Source organism: Strix uralensis, chromosome 16 (genome assembly GCF_047716275.1).
Source record: "Strix uralensis isolate ZFMK-TIS-50842 chromosome 16, bStrUra1, whole genome shotgun sequence".
Taxonomy (NCBI): Eukaryota; Metazoa; Chordata; class Aves; order Strigiformes; family Strigidae; genus Strix; species Strix uralensis.
The window spans coordinates 1,389,479-1,396,631 of record NC_133987.1 but is presented as its reverse complement, the minus strand read 5'-3'; the positions used below and the strand labels follow the sequence as shown (position 1 = coordinate 1,396,631).

General features: G+C 45.9%; 1 pseudogene; it reads right to left on the bottom strand.

Moving 5' to 3' along the window:
* Positions 1-243: 243 nt before the first annotated feature.
* Positions 244-6,360, bottom strand: LOC141950755 (syntabulin-like; annotated as a pseudogene).
* Between the last annotated feature and the right edge of the window lie 793 nt (positions 6,361-7,153).

The window sequence follows — 7,153 nt, the reverse complement described above, 5'->3', positions numbered from 1 at the left end:
AGGAGAACTATTTCTCTAGGCAGCAGTACTGTTAAAAACAGCAGTTACAAACATCTTGTGGAAACACAGGGTTCTGCTTTTCGACTTTGAAACAAGGAATGTGTTTTCAAACTGCTTTATAGTGCAAATCAAACAGTCAAGAGCAAAATGATGGACTCTGACAGAATACATCACTTTTAATGATCTAGCTCATCCCTCCTTCCCTCTGCCTCAGCCAGCTGGTGCCCAGGGACAGAGTGGAGTTTAGGTTTTGATACTGAAGGGTGTACGGCATAAAGAGTGCAGGGCCACCAGGCAGCAACCACAAAGCTGTGCTCTGATATTGTAAATGGGATTTGTTCCTCCTGAGTACTGAAAGCCCACATGATAATTGGTACAACAGGGGCTGCTACAGCCAGAAGGTCTCCGAGAAGACAGACTGCTGCCCCTGTATCTCCTCTTTATTTCTGTCTGAGAGACAGTACTGACATACCCAAAGGCTTCAGCATCATGACGTTCTGCAAAATCAAGTTCTTTCACAAAATGGCTTTCCTTAATACCGTGCTTCACCTTTCTGCATGGAGACTCCACAGGAGACAAAAGAATAGCAGAGTTTGGATCACTTGGAGTTAAATCCACTATGATACCAGAATCACTGAAGCTTCCAAGAGAAAATTCACCCAATTCCTTCAGTGAAGAAGGTGGGCTTAAAGGACAGGCATCTGGAGCTCTGAAGATGTTCTGAATGAGCCACTCCACATCCAGGCTATATGGCCCAATGTCAGTCTGGGTGGCCTGTTACACCATCACGTTGCTGATTTTCTCCTCTTCCTGGGAAGAAGTTAGATTTTCACCCAGAACATTTTCAAGCATCTCTTGATTCACAGCAGAGCTGGAGGGAGCTGGATCACTCAACTCAGGCTGTGGTGGTCAAACTCTCTTCAGATGAATCAGTCCCATTAGCCGTGTCCTCATTAAGCAGCAGCAGCCTACTGTCTGCCACCTCCTCCAGAGCTGGGTCCTCTGTGCTGAGGCTGTCTGGCATTGTGCACACAGCGCTGACGGCTTCCCCTCTGAGTCACACGTGTGCTCCATGCTCTGCTCATCTCTCACAGAGCTGCTCCGAGCCACCTCCATGCTCTGCAGCAAAGCTTCCAGTTTCTTCTTTTCAATGCTTATGTCTATGAAGTATTTCTGAATCTTTTTTGTCTTTCTTGGCCAAGCTGTTTTTCATGGTTTCTATAACCTGCTTGAGTTCTTTAATTTCCCTTCTTGCTTCCAAGAAGGCCAGTTCCCCCTACACATGATTACACTCTTCTTCAAACCAGTCTTCCTTCATCCATCCCAGCTCAGCTTTGAGCTCTTCTATTTCCATGTCCCTGTAGCAAAATAAAAAATGTTGTAACATTGCTGCTGACCGGTCAGTTAGAGTCAACACGAAGCTCCACCACACTGGGATGGCCATGCTGCAGAGATGCTCCAGGGAGGAAGCCAGTTCCTCCACTCACCATTTGCTGCTGCCTCTGAGAGAGCTGGCAGAGATGTAACTGGCTGCCAAGACACACCGGCCTATCACTAACTGGAGTCCCTGACCTTGCCACACAGCCAGCAGCCTTGTGGGCTGTGCTGTGATCCCGGACATTCTGAGATGCAAGTGGTGGCCTCTAGGTCAGGTCCAACCAGTACAGTGCTTAACGTCTCGCCTACTGCCTCACCCTGGAGGCAATGGGGGATGGCTGCCGGGATGCGTCCCCCATGCCTGCCTGTACCTTGGCATGTGCAGCCAGAGCCAACACGGGCCTTGGGCAGCAGGACGGCTCGGGGCTCCAGGCACCTGGCTTGCTTTGCACCCACCCAGCCCCACATGGGGCCAGGGGCTGTTGCCTCGACCTGCGAGCAAATGGGGAGAGGGGCCCCCACGTGAGATCCAGCCCTCGCAGATGGAGAGGTCGGGCGATCCCGAGCTGGACCAAGGGGTCCCTGGGACTCTGCCCTGGGGCTCCATCCAGACGCCCCCTTTGCGCCTGCTTGGGCTGTGTGTGCTGGAGAGCCAGCTCTCCGAGCACAGCTTTGGGAGAAGAGATTACGTGTTGCTGTGTAATGCAAATTGTCGCCTCTTTGCTTAGCGCCCATACAAAGGGCTGTGGGGAAAAACTCAATATCCAAGTGACAGAAACACAGGCAGGCACACTGGTTGGTGTAAGAGCTGTTCTGTCATTGGGGGAGAAGGGGGACATTTGTAGTCATATTTCACTGAGTGAGGTAGAACAGGAGACTAAGGAAATATGTTCTTGCACGTAGAAACTCTTTTATGTATAAAAGGTCTCAATGATAAATCAGACTAGTAAAAAATTACTCTTTAAAAGTATTGGGAAAGTTCAAAAAAGGGAAAAGACAGAGCCATATTCATAAATAAATTGCATGGTACATATTCACTGGGCACGCTGTGAAACCTGAAACACCTGAAAACAACCTAACCAGACTGATTAGATTTCAAATTTTTTCAAGAAAACTTTATGTGGTTAAGAAATGAGTAAAAACGTTCAGGATTCCCACCCCTAAATGCCCTGGAATAACTCTTTCTAACTCTGATTTCTGAAGTGAAATATACCTTTCTTTAAGTTTGCTCTCAGATTCCTTCAGCTTTGCTTTCAAATGCTGTACTGTAACTTCTTTCTGCTGCAGAGTACTCAAATACTGCTTGTGATTTTCTGACATAATGTTGTGATGGCCACCACAAGAAATATATCTCACTCATCTCCTGAAAAGAAAAAAACCAAACTGTCACATAACATCACTCCTACAGTTCTTCAGTCCTGGCAAAAAGAAAAACATCCTATAGACTGATACAAAGCTTGACTCACTGGGGGCTCCCCAGTGTCCGCACAAGGGACTCCCCTGGCAAACCAAAGTACTTGAGAAAATGGCTCTAGCGCAAAGCTTGCTATTTATTGTACATGGTTTCAGCGCCATGACATCCCATGAGACATTTCACTGTAAAACACCCAGCCCTCCCCTCACCCAGCATGGGGGGTGTGCCCCAGAGCAGGAAGCGGGATCTGCCAAGGGCACCAGCCCCAGGCCTGGCCAGGGGAGGCAGCGAACGGATCACGTTCAGCTCCACACATGGTTTATGGAGCTGACCACCCCAAAACCCAGATTCATCCTCTCCAGCTTTAGGCGTGAGCCTGACACGCTCAGCTGCTGAGTGCCTGAGAGAAACAGGGAAACAGCAGCACTGCCGGGGCAATTTCTTCTCTGTGTCGCAGGATCTGGCAGGGATCTGCTTTCTTTCCTGTACAGGAAACTGCACAGGGAGGTGCCAAAGCCTGGGCAGGGTGTATTTTCACCCGAGTGTATAATAGTTTCTATACTATCCCACCGAACTCTCTCCAAAGCAACAGGACCCTTATACGAAAGAGCCAGGAAATCCACATGAGAACTGATGGCATGAAACCACATGAAGTAGCCTGCCTTGTGTGAAAACCAACTACAAAGGGCTTTGACTACAAGTAACCTTAAATTTTACAGTGCTGAAACAATAAAGCTTTTACATGGGATGGAGCACCCTGCTGACTATCAAGACACCAATACGAGGAGTCACACCTGTGCTGAGGAGCAGGACAAGCTGCTCGGCAACCCAGACAGCTGATGCCACATCATACTGCAGAGAACGTGAGTCAGTGCCCTGAACACCAGGATGCTGAAATCAAGACTTGCCTCATCACTGGGCTGCTGTCGCTTCGTGTGAGCCTGAGTTGCTGCTGCCAGCTGAAGAAGCCCTGTAACGCTGACAGATGTTAGCAGGATCCAGATGGTTTTTGCAGGGTTGACAAAAGACCCTTTTCACGGGAAGCAGGTGGGCTGGCTCTGGACTTGTAGGACAAGGATCCATTATTCTGGACATAAGGGCCACAGCTGGAGGGGAACCAACAAGGTTAAAGCATGTTGGATTATCCTCATCACACAACCCATTATGTGTCTTATTTTACACACAAAGTTGTCTGAACACTAAAACAGATAGATAACTGTGAGTAGCCAGGAAGAAATGAAGTTCTGAAGTCTTCAGCCACTCCACATGCTTTCACTGACTGTGGGGCTCTCAGTCTGAATTATGTGATCTAGGGAAACCTCGGCCATTTCATCCACATTCCCTGAACCTCTGACTCCATTAAGTAGCGAGAGGATTGCAGCCTGGACTGTGCCAAAAGGACCACATTTCAGATTTTCTCTGCCAGGCCCATGGAGAGATGCCTGTGCGTGCAGGTTTGTGATAAAACTGCCTTCACGCTCCTCAGCAAGAAGCCTGAGGGATCACAGCATGCAGTGAAAACAGATTTTGTTTGAGCCACTGTTCTTTTCTGCCTTTGGCATACTGGGTGCTTCAGCTGTCATTGTTAGCTGTTCATTTGCTTAGATATAGTTTGAAGCCCACTGCAGCAGGCTGAAATGGTACTAAAATAGACAAAGAAAAGCATGGCCTTTCCCTTCTTCCTTACAGTTTCTCTCAGACATATCTACCTTACTTTTCCCACTCTGTATTAAACAATCTGACTGTCAACTGTGTGCTTGAAAGCAATCGGTATCTGCACTGTCCAGCAGCTGCCAAAGGGATGGGGGGCTCTGGGGACAGCTTCTCGAGGTGCACTCCTCGCCTGCTCACTTGGTTTGCCTTCCCGCACTACTCCGCTGCTACCTTCATCCTCTAAACTGTAATGAAAGGGCTGGTTCCTAAAAAAATAGAGAAAAAGGCAAATCCAGCCAGCAAAAGAGAAAGCTTGAAGATAAAAATTTAAATACTACAGAATTATGAAACAAAATCTCTTCTCAAAATTGCCTGACTTGGTTTCTTCCCTTCTCTGGAAATGCAACAGTTTCTAAGGATCAGATAGTTGAGTGACTGCTGGAAAGCTTCATCACACTGTTGGCCTTTGGGTGATTTTACAACCATTTTACAATGAAGTCCAGGGCTGTGGTTTGTGACAACATTGAAATGTTTCATAGCGAGTCACATCAAACAGTTAAAAGAGAACATTGCAAAGCAGACATCTCTGTCCACTTTGCACAGCACAGCATCAGCTCTTGTGTGAGGCAGAACTGGCACAGACTGTGCGATGCACTGCAAGGAGCACTGCTACAGAGCACTTCTGTCCAATTCAGTAGCTCAGTAGGCTCTAATTTAAAGTTACATTTAAATGCACAATAAGGTATGCAATGATACAGAATCTTAGTGCAAGTAAGGTGATTTTAGGGCTTCATATTACGCTTAGTATTCCCAGTTATAGGAAAATTATGCTTTTTCGCCCAGCCAGTACCTTTAGTTGTTAGATTTAACTTAGAGAGCACTTAAGTAATGTTTGTTTCTCTAACAGTTGCACCACAAAGGTAGGAAACTGCTCATTCACCATCATTCTGCTGATCTCTGCACACCGGGGCACCCTGCGACCTTGGAGATGTCTCTGACTTAAGCACAGGGGTGTCCTGCTGCTGGTCCCAGCCCACCTGCCAGCTCCTCCACACAGGGCAGCAAACCAGTCCTGTCCATTTGAACTCTTTTCAACCGCTCCAAAAAATGGAATCAGCAGGGATTGCCTGGGCAGGGCACAGCGGGCGCTGCTCCATCCCAACACCCCCGCGTTCGCAAGCTGCCTGGATTCACACTTCACACGTGATAGGGAGAAATCTTACAGACATCTTTCATGAAAGGTTCATTTAGATAGATGACTATGACAATTTTTTTTATTTGCATATAGTTTTAGTGATATAAGCTTGGGCAAGAGTGTTTAAGAAAGAAGCATCACAGGCAATATTGTCTCCTTCTTCCTACAAAAAATAAGGTCATGATCTGGAAAGGCATGTGCCGAGCTGACAGTTTATTACACAGAGAAAAAAGTGATAAGGCCAAAAGGATAAGGTTAACTGGTTAGAAGTACTGCTGTTAACTGACATACACCCAGTTGTCTCCTCCTCCACTCCAGCTGATGCCTCTTCTGGCTTACCTGACTGTATCTCCCACACTTGTTATAAATAAACAACAAAAAAATACCAGTTGGCTGATCTGGCATATTCACAATTTTTGTTCCTGAAACACAGCATTTTTTTTCACTTTCTCCTATCACAGCTCTCATCAGTGTAAGTGCTGACTGAGAGCATAGTGTTACTCAAACAGTTTTAAAACTCACAATACTGATACTGTATGTATTAGGTGCAAGACCTCACACAGCAGTCTATCTCTGCACTAGCAACATTTGCACCACCCAGGAAAAATTGCTTTGCTTACTTGTGAGAAAAAGAAGATCTTTTGCTTCCAGCAGCAGACATGTGTATTTCGGGCACTGAAATACTGCCCGTGTTGCTTGAAAAGCTAAAATTGGCTTCACTCCCTAGAAAGGAGAAGGGAAGAGTAAAAACATAATGGAAATTAGAACTCAAAAACCATTTTCAAAATAACAATGAATCACAAGCATTCTTCCTTGGTCCGTCCTGTGTGAACTTTAGAAGTTGCATGAATTTTCAAGCATCCCTGAGAAGAAGTGCTGGATTTGTTCCAGATTTTCAACATCTCTTCAGAATTGACACTTAAACAACAGCTGAAAAAACATTTGGACACAAACCCCTCCCACTGCAGAAGCTGTGTTAGGACTCAGCTGGGAACATTTGCTGTGACAACCTGTTTGCTTTCTCACTGCCACCAATACATGTAGCTGGATTAGGCTCAGAATACTTTAACCAGGGAATCAGAAAGCTGTCGTAAACACTGGCATCAATAATACAGGTTGTAATTTAAAAGCAGAGCACATAAAAAAATCTGCTAAGGGATGATTCTTAATGACCTCTTTCATATACACAGTATTTAGCTCTGTGGAGGTGAAATGAACTGAAACCCACAGGAAACAGCCAGGAAGAGCAGAAAATTTGCTGCAGGAAATACACAAATTGCAAAGTATGTCCTAGCTTGACCTCACATGTATTTTAGAACAAAGACTTAAGAGTGTGCAGTGTGTATAGCGCTAGCTTCTCTTTTTTGGCTCATATTCCATATGGATATTAGTATATATAGATATAGATAGAGGAGAGAAAAGAAACTGCTTGAACATACAAAAATATTTTTTTTTTACTAAAGATCACAGCTATTGCCGTCTTCCACACCTGCCTCAACCCTGACCTCTAAACC